The sequence below is a fragment of the Ceratotherium simum genome, chromosome 15, assembly GCF_057802395.1.
Source record: "Ceratotherium simum simum isolate JZ-2026a chromosome 15, ASM5780239v1, whole genome shotgun sequence".
Classification (NCBI taxonomy): Eukaryota; Metazoa; Chordata; class Mammalia; order Perissodactyla; family Rhinocerotidae; genus Ceratotherium; species Ceratotherium simum.
This window is the reverse complement of record NC_141914.1, coordinates 26,296,846-26,311,615: the sequence shown is the minus strand read 5'-3', so window position 1 is coordinate 26,311,615 and position 14,770 is coordinate 26,296,846. Positions and strand designations below refer to the sequence as shown.

Sequence of the window (14,770 nt, the reverse complement as noted above, 5' to 3'; positions counted from 1 at the left end):
TGGAGGAAAATGGACAATGGGCTCATGGGAACCTGGAATGAAAGGTATTATTTTAAAATGTTAAGCCTCAGTGATAAATGCAAGGGTTTCGCTTGTGCAGAAGCCATGGGCGTAAATATTAGGGACTGGGCAGGAGACATCTGAGGGGCTGTTATTAAGGAGATGAGACGCTAGGCAAGGGTGGAGAAGAGAATGGTTGTTGCGGAGGGGTAGAGGCTACCTACCAAAAACATTGCTTGGTGCTGTTTAGTTACCGAAACTTCTAGATTATTATTAAGTAGGAGAATTGGCTCAGTGGCTAACTGATGTTACATAGGCTTTTTATGACATTAAAAAGGAAAAGACTGCAGCCAAGAAATAGACAGTGTAACAGACTATTTTAGCAGAATAACAGCATTTTTGGTCATTTCTCCCTTTGTATTTCATGTGATATTTTGTATTTCTAAGCTGTTACATTTGCATTTTTTTACATTTTGGATGATAGTTCTTGAATGGTAAATATGTTCCTGAATATTTTTTTTAAACTTAAAGTTTACATTAAATCGTTATTGTGCTGAATTGAGAGTTGAAGCTGCTATTTCTGTAACAGTCCGGATTTATTTGCTCAGCAGTGTTTGAGTTTTAGAATAATTAATTAGCTATTAAAAATTTTTTTCCACTGCAGGAAAGCAACTTTTGAAACTAATCCATTTTTCTTTTTTTCTCCCTCATTGAAACAATTGCTTTTATAATGAGATTTCTTAGGAATGCCACTATCATACTCTAGCAAAGTGATGAGGGCCTGAACTTATGAACAAGACGTAAAAGACTAGAAATTATTGTTTGTTTTTGTGAGTAAGATTAGCCCTGAGCTAACGTCTGATGCCAAGCCTCCTCTTTTTGCTGAGGAAGATTGGCCCTGGGCTAACATCTGTGCCCGTCTTCCTCTACTTTATATGGGACGCTGCCACAGCGTGGCTTGACAAGCGGTACGTCCGTCCGTGCCCGGGATCCAAACCTGCCAACCCCGGGACACCGAAGTGGAGCGTGCGAACTTAACCGCTACGCCACCGGGCCGGCCTCTAAAGACTAGAAATTGAATGAAATGGATATGATAAGACATTTCAAAGGAAGAATAAATACAGATGAAGTTTAGTAACAGTTTAAACAGAGGGAACTAAAGAAGTGAAACTAGTATAGAGTAATGGTTTTTAAGCTTTTATTGTGGAACAAAGTCATAAATGGAGCAACATCAATAGTTAAAAAACAAGGCAAATGACTAAAAGTGGTTTCCTTGGCTCTTGATGAGTTGACAGATGTTACCAATACTACAGTTATTTATTGAAAGAGATAATGCCAAGTTTGAAATGAGTGAAGAATTAGCCTCTGTAGAACAACTATAAGCAAGAATATTTTCAAAATGGAATTACACACTTAAAATGGTTGAATTGCATGGGTATGTGAATTATGTCTCAATAAAGCTTTTTTTTTTTCTTAAAAAGAATACATGAGAAAACATTATTTAAATATAATCTGAAGTGGACTCTGCTACACTCTGTTACAACTGATGGTGGGAGAAATATGTGTGCAGCAGAAAAAAGTTTAAGTGGACTAATTTACAAAGCTTGAGAAAATGTACAGCATTTAAAGCTTATGGCTGTTTCATTATATTACATGAACAGTACTTTGTGGAAAATATTTGAGTATATTACTTGTCATTGAACCAGTAGTGTCAACAAGCAAACTTCATTTGCTTTAGTGATTTTAACCATTATGTGTTCTGTGAATTTTTGTCTGATATAAAAGCTGAATATCCTGACTTATCCCACTATACAACAATTTCATATCTTAGAATTAGTAGAGTTTTATTGGGAGTTTTTGAGTGGAGAGCCAAGGTTAAAATTTTTCTGACTGGGAGGAGCCACTCTCAACCACTATTATTGAATGCTGAAGAATGGCTTTGGATTTTACTGAAGCCTTGAAAATGTTTCTTAGTAAATTCAACCTAATGTTACAAGGGGACAACAATGCTTATAGTGAAACTTGTGTGGTAGTCATTTTGACAGCTGCTAATGTTGTTGAATCACAAAATGCTGCTGTATACACTTCCCATGTTGTTACAAGTTACAAGAAGCAAAATCTCCATTTCCACACAAATGTGGGTAGATGTATTTTCCAAGTTCAAACTATACTTTCATTAGTTTTTGGACCTTAATGGAAGTGCAAAGGAAATTTCCATATTTCAAAATCCGTTAAACTAACTCCACCTAATCTTCAGCTGAAAGCAATTAATCGGCAATGTAATGACATGCTAAAAGGCAAACATCAAGAAAAGAATCTAATAGAATTCTATAAATGCCTTCCAAGTGGCAAATAATTCTTAATTAAAATTATATTTTCATGGATTGATATCAGTACCTATCTTTGGGACAAGACGATTTCAAAGATAGAATACATAAACTCTCATTGCGGATCAGCATTAGCAAATAAATATTTGCAATCGACTTTGTTGATGGGAAACACTAACTTTGAACCCCAATTCAATGAAATGCTACCTCCTCTCATAAAAAAAATAATTCCAGTCTTCTCATTAGTGCCTCTGTATGGTGAAAAATTATATTGTTATCATCATTATTATCATTATATTTTGAATTTCATCAATAAAAATTTGTGGACATTTTTTTCTCTTGTTATACAATATTCTTGATTTTACCTCTTTGCCCATGAAGCTTAATGTATTTACTGTCTGGCCATTTATAGAAAAAGTTTGCCGACCCCTGTCAAAATTGATTCTTTGCATGTCCTACTCTCTCAGTTCTTAGACCTCTGCTTTGTTGGTGATCTTGTCATTCATTCTACCTCATTCTTGGTCATACTTAGACTGGTGGTTACCAACCTTCAGTCTCTTAATAATGTCAATTTCTCATTTTCCAAGCACTGCCTCCTATCATTCTTGCTCACGCCTTTTAGTACTTAGTTTTCAACAATCTTTTGTCTCCAAAGGGACCTACAATCCAGTGATTCTGCCTCCTTTTCACTATTCCCTGTTTTTCCCCAATCTTTATCACTTTCCTTACCCATTTTAAATTCTGTCATCATCTGTCATAATCACTCCCTTGCTTGTACTCATACCCCTTGCTCTCTCTCTTACATAGTATACTCACTTGGCTAAATTACAACTTTGGGAAGTATAACTCTTTCTGTCTCTGGAATAAAACAAAGTTATGCTGAATTAGGGTCACTTTAAACTTTGTGGGCCTTTAATGCCTACTGGAAATCGTTTTTTCCTTAGTCCATTCAGTCTTCCATTCATCCAGATAGGTTCCATAGTTCAGCCCATGGGCCAGTTCCACTGCTGCCTGTTATTGTAATTAAAATTTTATTGGAACATAGCCATACCCATTCCTTTATGTAATGTCTATGGCCATTTTCTCCCTACAATAGCAGAGTTGAATAATTGTGACAAAGACTGTATGACCCTCAAAGTCTAAAATATTTACTACCTGATCTTTTACTGAAAAAGCTTGCCAACCTTTCTCCCAAACAAATGTTTCATACTTCCTCCTTTCCATAAACCGCCAACATTTCATCCTACCCTCTCACTTTTAGCTGATTGCCTGCTTCCTATTTCACTGAGAAAATTGAAATAATCAAAGGAGAACTTGAATAAGTTCTTAGTACCATGTCTGTTCACCCATGAGTTGGAAAGTTTTGATCTTTTGGAGGAAGCTGGGCTAATAGTGATTTATTTTATTTTGCAAAATAGTTGAGGATTTTTCCAGTGTTTTATATAGATTAAATTTTCATTATCTTTTTCATTTTAAGGGAAATATGTTTTATTGACTTCAGCTTCTTTTTTTTTTTTTCATTAAATTAAGGTATAATTTACATACAATAAACTTTACAATTTTTAGTGTATACACGATGTATACTACATATGCATAGACGGTGTATACAAATGTGTAAACATATACATTTGTGTAACCACCACCACAATGAAGATATAGAACAGTTCTGTCATTCCCCGAAATTCCATGTCTTTTTCTTTTTTTGCAGGGAAAGATTCGCCCTAAGCTAACGTCTGTTGCCTATCTTCCTCCTTTTTCTTCTCTTCCCCCTGCCCAGAGCCCCGGTACATAGCTGTGTGTATAGTTGTAAGTTCTTCTGGTTCTTCTGTTTGAGCTGCTCTCACAGCATGGCTAGTGACAGATGAGTTGTGTGGTTCCGCGCCCACGAACCGAACCCAGGCCACCGAAGTGGAGCACATAGAACTTTAACCACTAGGCCGTCAGGGTTGGCTCTCCCATGTCTTTTTCAGGTCAGCCCCTCCCCTACCCCCATCCTGTGGCAAGCACTATGTTTTTCTATCTCTATAGTTTTGCCTCTTCCAGAATATCATATGAATTGAATCTTATGGTATGTAGCCTCTTGAGTCTGGCTTCTTCTACTTATCATAGTGCATTTGAGAGTCATCCATGTTCTTGATGCATCAGTAATTCATTCTTTTTTATTGCCAAGCGGTATTTTATTGTATGGATATGCCACGGTTGGTTCATCCATTCTCCAATGGAGGCATATTTGGATTGTTTCCAGTTTTGAGTGATTATGAATAAAGCTTCTATAAACATTTGCTGTAAAAAATTGCATACAGCTTTTTTGTGAACATATTTTCACTTCATATGGGAAACTACCTAGGAGTGGAGTTGCTGAGTCATATGGTAAGTGTATATTTAACTTTATAATAAACCACCAAGCTGTTGTCCAAAGTGACTGTACTATTTTGCATTCCGGTAGTAACTTATGAGAGTTCCAGTTGATCTGCGTCCTTACAGCACTTGACATTGTCAGATTTCCTTATTGTAGCCATTCTAATAGATGTGTATTAGTATCTCACTGTGGTTTTAATATGCATTTCCCTACGGACCAAAAATATTGTGCATCTTTTCATTTGTTTATTTGCCATCTGCGTGTATATGTACATATTATTTGGGGAGGGGGAGTAAAGTGTCTCTTCAGTTCTTTTGCCCATTTGAAAAAATTGGATTGTTTTCTTTTTGAGTTTTGAGTATTATTTATATATTTATTTATGTATCAGATATGATTTGCAGTTTTTTCCCGTAGACTTATTTTTGCAAATTGATAGGAAAGCATTGTTTTCTTGAAAGACCTCTTTCTATTTTCCAAGATAATGACACATTTAATTTCATTTTTGCATGTAATATTAACTTTGTATTTATAACTGTAATGCAAAATAAAGAATCAAATGGTAATGAATTTACATTAATGTAAGTATTTTCTGAAATATGCAGAAATCCAAAACCAAAAATTTGTCAAAAATATTAGGCTTCATTTTTCTGCCTATTAAGTATGGAGCATAAGTTTTATTATATATTTCAAAGAACAATATGAATAATTTTTTCTATTCAGTAAGTAATGTAAATATTCTTACATTACATCTATTATCTAAAAAACTGATTGAACTGTATATTTCACATAAGTAAGTGTTTAGTACCAAACTAAAGCACTGAAAGAATTTAACTTACATCATATGAAAAATAAATTACCTTTGGAAAATAGTTTTAGTATATGACTTATTTGTGTTTATAGTCTAATTATATAGAATGTAATTTATCAGATTCATTCTCTGCTTGCAACAGTTAAAATGCTGTTATCACATTATGTGTTAAATTAATGGTGCAATCTCCATAAGAAGACCCTCATTCACATTGAATAACCCAAAGGTACATAAAGAAATTCATAGAGACCTGATGCTATTAGAGAGTATAGGTTATATAAAATTTTAGAAATACTATTGTAAAAGTATTATAGTTTTTGGTACCAAGTATTAAGTTTTAAAGCACTGAGGCAGTTTGCTTGTCACTGAGCATTTTTTGAGAGTAGGCAGGAAATGGGGAGAAGAAGACACATGTCTTGTTTTGTAAAGCCATAGTCTTGGGCTTGCAAAAATAACCCAGCCTCAAGTTGGCTTAATCAGCCAACTTTGGGAATTTAGGTTATCAGCCTCCATACTACGTGCTCAGAAGAAAGAGGAAGATAACATCTTTAAAGGAAGATAACATCTTCCAGAGCCTCTGTAATTTTTCATAGACAGTGTTTTGCATTCAGTCAAAAATGGCAGTGCATATCAAGTTATAGGACAGAATCACAGAAAGGCAGGAGAAAAAAGTAGATAATAAAAACTCTCAGGTGATCCAGGTATTAGAGTTATCAGAGAAGGGCTTTAAAATTTAAAGTGTGACTAATATGTTTAAGAAAATAGTAGAAAAGGTACAGAAAATAGATGAAAAGATGGAGAATTTACCAGAGAATTGTGGTCTAGAAAGAAGAAGCAAATGAAAATTCTATAACAAAAAAATAGGATAACTGATAGAAAGAACATAACATATAGGTTAATGGAAGAATAGAGGCAGTAAAAGAGAAAGTGAAATGGAACACATCAGTAAACATCAGGGAAAAAAACATGAAAACACAGAAAAAGACATAACCTTTCTCAACTGGGATATAGAAAATGCTAGTCATAATAGAAAAAATTGATAGATTGAGTTACATTGACATTAAGACCTTTTCTTCATTAAAGACACCATTAAGAAAGTGAAAACTAAGCTCAACAAATATATACAGAATTCCTACTAATCTAGCTAGGAAAAGACAAGCTAATGGAAAAGTGTGCAGAATGCTTGAACAGATACTTACCACACAACAAAAAAAGGATATCCAAACAATTAGTAAACATATGAAAGGGTACTCAATTAGTCATCAGGAAAATTACCTAAGATTGCAGTCTGATACCACTTGCACACACCCTAGAATGGCTGAAATGAAAAATACAGGCCATACAAAGTACTTGCAAGGATGTGGAACAATTGAGACTCTTATATACTGCTGGTGGGTATGTAAATTGGCACAACCCTTTTAGGAAACTTTCTGTACCAAGGCTGCACTATGATTTGTCATTTTCACTTCTAGTTGTGTGCTTATGTAGTCTACATATATTCACCAAAAGACATGTACAAGAATGTTAAAGCAGCATTGTTTATTAATGGCCAGAAACTGTGAACAACCCAGATTTCCATTGCGAGTTGGATGAATAAATTGTAGTACCTTCATGTGATGGAATACTAGACACCACGTTGTGGATAAATCTTAAAAGCATAACATTGAATGAAAGAAGCCAGACACAAAAGAATACATACTGTGACTCCATTCATGTGAAGTTCATAAACGAGACAAAATGACTAATGTGTTAGAAATCAAGATTGTGATTACCGATGGAGAGCAGGTAGAAGTGCTTCTGCAGTGCTCTTTGTTTTTTGGTTGGGATACTGATTACAAAGATTTGTTCACTTTGAGAAAATTCATCACACTGCGTTTATGTTTTGCATACTTTTGTGTAGGTATATTACGTTTCAATAATTGTTTTAAAAACATGGCGAGGGTACCTTCCGTGTACTTTTTTATATGCTTTAAAATTTCCATAATAAACAGTTCATTAGAAGGCAAAACTAATCTCTGGTGTTGGAAGTGTGGATAGTGGTTATCTCTGAGAGATTAGTGACCAGGTGAGGCTTCAGGAAATGCTGGTAATGTTCTATTTCTTGATTATGGCTGCTGGTTAAATGAGTCAGTGGACTTTGTGAAAATTCAGTGAGCTATAATTACGATTTGTTTACTTTTCTCTATGACTGTTATACTCTAGTAAAAAGTTTACTTGATTAAAATAAGAAAGAAAGGAAGAAAGAATGGAAAGAGTTAGATGAAAAAAAATTTGCCTAGTACTGATAATATTAAAGCTGAGTGATGGGTACATGAAGGCTCTTTTTACTCTTCTCTGCTTTTGTGTGTGTTTGAAAATATTTATAATAATAATTAAGATAAACTATAGGGACGGACAGCTGATAATTGGTTGCCTAGAGAAGGGGGGAGGGAATGACAGAGAGGGGCAGGAGGATGAGATTATATAGAGTAACAGGAAACTGTGGTTTTAGATAAATTCATTGTCTCGATTGTGGTGAGGCTTTTAAAGGTGTATTCATTTGTGAAGACTTATCAAATAGTCAAATAGTTTAAAAAAAAAATAGAAAACCTAGGTTCCAACCATTCGGTTGCTGTCATTTTCCTGGACGTTTCCTGTGATTTCCAGACACTGTCAAACACTTAGTACTTGCTAAACGAATCGATGAAAGCCTAGAGTAAGACTTGATATATTGTTGGTCCACAGTTTGGGATTGCTGTGAGGTGAACCGTGAGGGAGATGAATTTGGTGCTGAAGTGGCTTTCCTGGAGGTGAAAGAAGATCACGAGCGTTCATTCCTGGGCCTGATTTATTTGCACTGTGATTTTGGGCAAAAGTTTCCTAGCCTGGTGAATGGGATAATTTATGTAATTGACAAGAATAGAGTTGATTTAAATGTAAGTGTCCAGCAAGTGCTTGACCCATAGTAGGTGCTCAATAAAATTGTAAGATAAAGACATAAATAAGATAGGTATTCTAGGTTGGGAGGCATACTTCACCTGCATTTTTAAGATGACACTTCAAAAAACAGAGTGCTTGTAGCAGACCACTTCATGCCGTGTTCCTAGAACCTGTAGTGCCTGTTCATTATCTTTAGCTGTTTAATTGACAGCTGAATTCAGAAAGGATAGCTGCTGAAATTGTCACTGACTCTGAGTCAGACTATCTGGATTCGTGACATGAAAGTTCTGTTAAGCTCCTTGCTCAGATTAGAGCATCTACACCATATTACTCAAATGCATTATACATGAAATGAAAGTGTAGGTTGCAATTAATGTAAAAAGGCAAATCATTTTATTGTGACAGAATAATAGAAACAATTGTGAGGCTGGGCAAAAAGTCAAAGGACCCTGATTAGGAAAAAGGATTTTAGTGATGAAAAGAGTATGTTTTTGAGAGAATAGTCCTTCATCTTTTGATACTCTAGTTAATTAAAAAAAAATAAAGGGGGAAGAAAGCTAGTGTCCATTTGTCTAGTCTTATATGAAGACAACGCCATAAATAAGAAAGAAAATAAGCTGATGACGGGTTTCTTTTTATGAGATGCAATATAGGGAATTCAGTATAGAGTCAGTTGAGTTGATACCCCTCTTATGTGCTTAACCTGTAGTCTTCACTGTTGATCTTTTATTTCAGAGCACTTGTTTTCAAGAGGTAGCTGAAAATTGGAGTTTTATATTAAGTTCAAAAACAGATGGACTAACTTAAAATGTTTACAAGTCAGGATGGTGTTTACTTAGCTGACTGTTGTTTTAAATCTGTTTTACATTTTGGAATTCTAACATTTTTGTAGTGGCACACTGATACCCATATATTCAGTCATTTTACTAATTTTAAAACCATATCTGTAGAAGATAGACTTGTGTGATATCCTGAATTAGTTTTTTTTAAATAATTAAAAAATAGTTACATATGTCACGTTTAGATGGCATTTCCATTAATTCATATTACTTTAATTGAGGTCTTGTTCTGCCTAGGTGCCATCGTTGGAACATCAATTACTTAGTATTAGTATGCTTAGCTATTAGTACCGGTTGTGTATTGGCTGCGTATGTTGGCTGGTAGAAAAATGAGATGTGGAAATTCCTGTGATTATATGGCGTTCAGCTTATTTTCAGAATTAGGGCAGTGTTGGTTTTTTTTCACATATGATTCCTAGACCAACTCTCAAATCTTTAAAATTCTGAATAGGGTTTGCCTGGGATGTTGCTCTTATGAGAAGTAGTTGATCATTTTTCAGTGTTATCTGTCTCCTAAAGTGGAAATCTAAAACCTAATCTATAGAAGCCAAGAAACAGTTCCCCACCTATCATTTGCTATTTCCTCCTGAGGAAACTAGACCACTTAAAAAATTACAGCGTAAATGTGTAATTTCATAGCTTTACAAAAGAAAAGAAAAATGCAGAAAAAATGAAAGAACTTTCTTCATTTTCTTTTATTGGGGAGGTGGTGACCCCAACCTGTTATTTTTTACAATGGGCAAAAATTGCCAGTGTTTCTAAAGTTTAAAATACAGGAGTTGAAGTTTCTCCCTGACCTCCATTCTAGGGAGAGAAAAACATTCTATACTACTAGAAAGGTGGGTTTTAAAAATTTTGCTACCCATAAAAATTACTTCTTTCATTAGTTAACTTAAGGCCTTTTGGGTTTTTTGCCGGTTTGATTTAACTGACATGTCTTCATGTTACTGTGCAGCTTCACAGTTTTTATTTAATAACCTAATTTATACTTCATGGGTTATGGTTTAGTCTCAGATGATTTCCTATAGAATAGTTTCCTGCATAATATACGGGTTCTTCTTAGACTGACAAACGATCTCTCTAACCTCCTAGAAGGACTGTATGCCAAAGATATTCTTATATTTCTTATATTCTCTGCAGGTTTAAAGCACGTTCCTGGGTGTGTGATTACTGGTCCATGTATTTATTTCAGTAATCCTTCTTGTTTCCCCTTTTCCCAAATTTATTGTTTAGCTTAAGGACATTTTTATTTGGGATATATAGACCAGTCACTGGGTTATTTATAAATAAATCAATATGTAAATATAATGATAATCATTTATCATCAATCTCTTCATTTGTATTTTTAATAGCTGACATTTATTGAGCTATTAAAATGTGCTAGGCTTTGTTCTTAAATTACTTGACACAGGTTTATCTCCTTTAACATTTGGTTCCAAGGTATGTTTTGTTAATATTTCCATTTTACAGATAAGAATATCAAGTCTTAAGAGTTTAAATAACATGCTCAGTTTCTCACAGTTGAGAAATGCTGCGATCAGCATTAAAACCCAACTAGTCTGGCTCTAGAAGCTGTGCTCTTCAGTACTTACAGTACTTCTCATAGTAGTGTGTATACTTGTAAATTTTGTTATGTCTGCCTTTTTTTATGACTTATTAAAGACGGACAATCCCTTCTGTTGTCAAGTATGTATTACCAGCTCATGTGAACTTTGTCATAGGTATCAACATAAATGTTTTTGGCCTAGATTTTATGAAGACTTCATTATGTAAAAAATTGCCACTTTAATTCTGATTAATAAGAATAGTAGATACCATTCCTTGAGTGTAAAGCACTTTACATTCACTCTCATAACAAAGAATTGGTTTAGGGGAGGAATTTTAGGAGAAAATTATCCCAGAGGAGAGAAGAAGCATGCCACTTCTAGGAATTGAAAGGAGGCCACTTTGACTAGAGCTCAGAAAGTAAGGGGGGAATTGTGAAGAAAGATCAGATATAAGCGAAAGGCAGGGGCCAGATGGTAGAAGACCCAGTTTTTTGTTTTTTATCCTAAGAACAGTGGAAGACCATCCATAGGCTTTAAACATGATCAGATTTACTTACATTAACAAAATCTAGCAGTGTTGTGGAATTGGAAGGAGATGAGAGTGGATCCCAGAGAGACTGCTATTAGGAGGATATTATATAATAGTCCAGGCCAGGGGATGATAGTATCTTGAACTTGGGTGATAACAGTGGGGAACAGAAAGAAGTGGGCAGATTTGACAGGTATTTTAGTAGGACCTGTTAACTGGTTGAATATGGAGAGGGGATAAAGAAGAGAAAAGTTGTGCAGGCCTCTGGCTTGCAAGACTAGATGGATGGGAGTGCCATTCATGTAAATAGAGATTGTAGAGAAGGACTAAGCTGTGGGTTGAAGATCACAAGTTTAGTGTGGGATATGATGTGTTTGAGATCCCTAAGTGTCATAGAAGTGGTATGTTGAGTAGGCAGTTTGGGTGTGTGGTTCTGGAGCTCAGATTTGGGAGTAATTAAAGCTATGGAAAAAGATGCTTCCCTTCTTGCCGAAAAAATAATATAGAATGAGAAAAGGAAAAAGCTTAGGAAGAAACCTTAAAGAACCAAAACATGTCATGGTTGGACGGAGGAGAATGATCTGGAAAGAACACTGAGAAGGAGCAGTCAGAGAGATTGAAGGAGCATGGATATCATGGAAGCCAAGGGAAAAGTGAATTTAAAGAAAAAGTAAGAGATCGCTTGAGTTGAATGCTGTTGAGAGGTCCACTAAGATAACTGAAAAGATTTGGTTGTATTTGCTAACCTGAAGGTGATTTGCAAGAACTATTTTGATGAAGTAAGTGCAGAAGCCAGATTGGAATGATTTGAAGAAGAAGAAGAGGGTTAGTCGAAACTGCCAAAAAACAGATTAATATGTCATGCCACACTGAGCTAGTTTATGCATAAATCTTATGCCCTTATCACTTTCTTGTATATAATTTACCCTGATAATTGCCCATATATTATAGTAAGAATTCTTACCCATAAACAGCTCAGTGTGTGCAGTGTCAGAGTTACCAGGGAGAAACACCACAGTGGGGAAAATTTGTGGTCTTAGTGGATAACCATTAGAAGAGAATCTCCAGACCCCTCTGGTATTGGAAAATTACCATTAGTGGAGCACCTTGAGATTGTTTTTCTCTCACCATGTTACTGCTTTCTTGAATTGTAAACAATATTTAGCAAGTTCTTGGTATTTTTCAAGTAAGCTTTTCCTGTTAATCTTAAAATCACTTAAATGCTGTATAGATTGGCTTACTTTTCCAGTAGAGGGGCTCCGCCCTCAAGGGGAAAAACAATAAAGGAATTTTCTTCTAAAGGAATTTCATTTAAGTTTTTATTTTGCTTAGGGAAATATTTGTCAGTCATTTCATTTCCGTTCAAGAAACATAGCAGAGGCCAGCCCGGTGGCGTAGTGGTTAAGTTCGAATGTTCTGCTTTGGCGGCCTGGGGTTTGCCGGTTGGGATCCTGGGCGCAGACCTACTCACCACTCATTGAGCCATGCTGGGTGGTGTCCCACATAGAAGAGCTACAACTCTACAACTATGATACAAAGCTATGTACTGGGGCTTTGGGGAGAAAAAAAAAAATAGAGGAAAATTGGCAACAGATGTTAGCTCAGGGCTAATCTTCCTCAAAAAAAAAGAAAAGAAACATATCAAAGACCCAAATTCAGGAAACAAGATACAGAGCACTTTATCACCAATATATTTTAATATAATGTTTGAGAACAGTAGCCAGCAAAAGTAGATAAGAGAAAAATATTATAGATAAAAAAACTATTTTGCAAGCAAGTTTATTGTACACTTGGAAAACTCATGAGGAACCAAAAAATTACTGCAAACTAGCAAATTCATTAAAATAACAGAAAACCATACACTTTGCCTGTACACACTTATAGTAGAAGATATAACAGAAGAAAACACCCTTTTTTCAGTATCAACAAGAAATGTGGAAAATCCCATATGAGGAAATCGTTAAAACACTATTGAGGATGCAAAGTGAAACTTGACCAAGTGGGGAGACCTATCCCTTTTTTTTTCTGTGAGAAGAGTCAACATCATAAAGGATATTAATTTTCTATAAATTAACATAAACATTTCGGTCAGCTTCCCATCTCTCCCACCCCGATACTAGACAAGCTAATTCTGAAGTAATATGGAAAGTGAACAAGACAAACCAGAAAGGTTTGAACAATGAAAGGAAAAGAAAAGGAAAGGAAGAGAAGAACAATGAGGGGGAATAGCCCTATCAGATGATAGAGTATATTATGAAGTCTTAATAATGAAAATATTTTGGTCAGATTGGTGCAACAGAATAGAAGGTCTAGAAATAGACCCATGGAACTTATTAGTATATGATTATCATGAAGTGATAAAAAGTGTGATCAAGAAAAGCTGAACTTTTCAGTAAATGGTGTTGGGAAAACTGGATAGCCATCTGGAAAAACAAAGTTTTATCCGTATCTCACATTCTACCTCAAGATGAACTCCAGATTTATCAGGTTTAATGTAAAAGATGAAACTACAAATGTGTCATTGAAAATATGGGTGGGTAGATTGGAATGGGAAAGTCTTTTCTAAATAACATGCAAAATCTAATATCTATAAAAGAAAAGATTGATAAATTCAACTGCATAAAAATTAAAACCCATAGTAGCCAAACAACTCCACCCCTACTGTTAAGGGGCGGGGGGGGAGCAAGGAAAAAATCCTGGAACTCATACAAATGACCAGTTTCCTTAATAAAGCTCTTATAAATCATCAAGAAAAAGATGAGCAAACTAGTAAAAAAATAGGTGAAAGACATGCACAGACAGTTCTCAGAAAATGACATATAAAATGGCTCAATCTCATACTGAGATGCTGTTTTTTCACCTATTAGGTTTATAGTCATCAGGAAGTTGAACGACGTGGTGTGTGTATGGCAAGATTATAGGGAAACAGTCCTCATACGTGGCTGCTGGGGATACATGTGAACATCTCCTGTGGAGACCAATTGGGCAGTGTATTTCAGAATCACAAATGTATTTATTATTTGACCAGAAATTCTGGATTTGAGAATTTATCCTACAAATATACCTGCAAATGTATGAATAATGTATTTACAAGGTATCCATTACAATATTATTTACAATAGGGAATGTTTGGAAATAATAGGGGACTGGTTAAATAAATTGTAGTGTGTATATCTATCCACCAGTGAAAGATGTCAGCTGTCAGAAGGAATGAGGTAGCTCTTTTTCTACAGATCTCTAAGCTGCTGAAGGAAAAAAAAAAAGATGCAGAGCAGTGAATGAAATACGCTAACTTCATATAAGAAAGAAGGAAAAATAAAATGTATTTATTGTGTCAAGAAACTTACACTTGTGTCAGGAAACTGTGGAAAGAAACACACACAAACAAATAAAGGTACCTGTGGAGGGCCAAAGATAGGAGAAAGACTTCTTCCTGTATACA

General features: G+C 35.2%; 1 protein-coding gene across 6 annotated transcripts in view; it reads left to right on the top strand.

Annotated features, from left to right (window-relative positions):
• The window catches only part of ZNF148 (zinc finger protein 148), a 122,582-nt gene that overhangs the window by 95,386 nt on the left and 12,426 nt on the right, over positions 1 to 14,770 (top strand). The window lies entirely within an intron of this gene.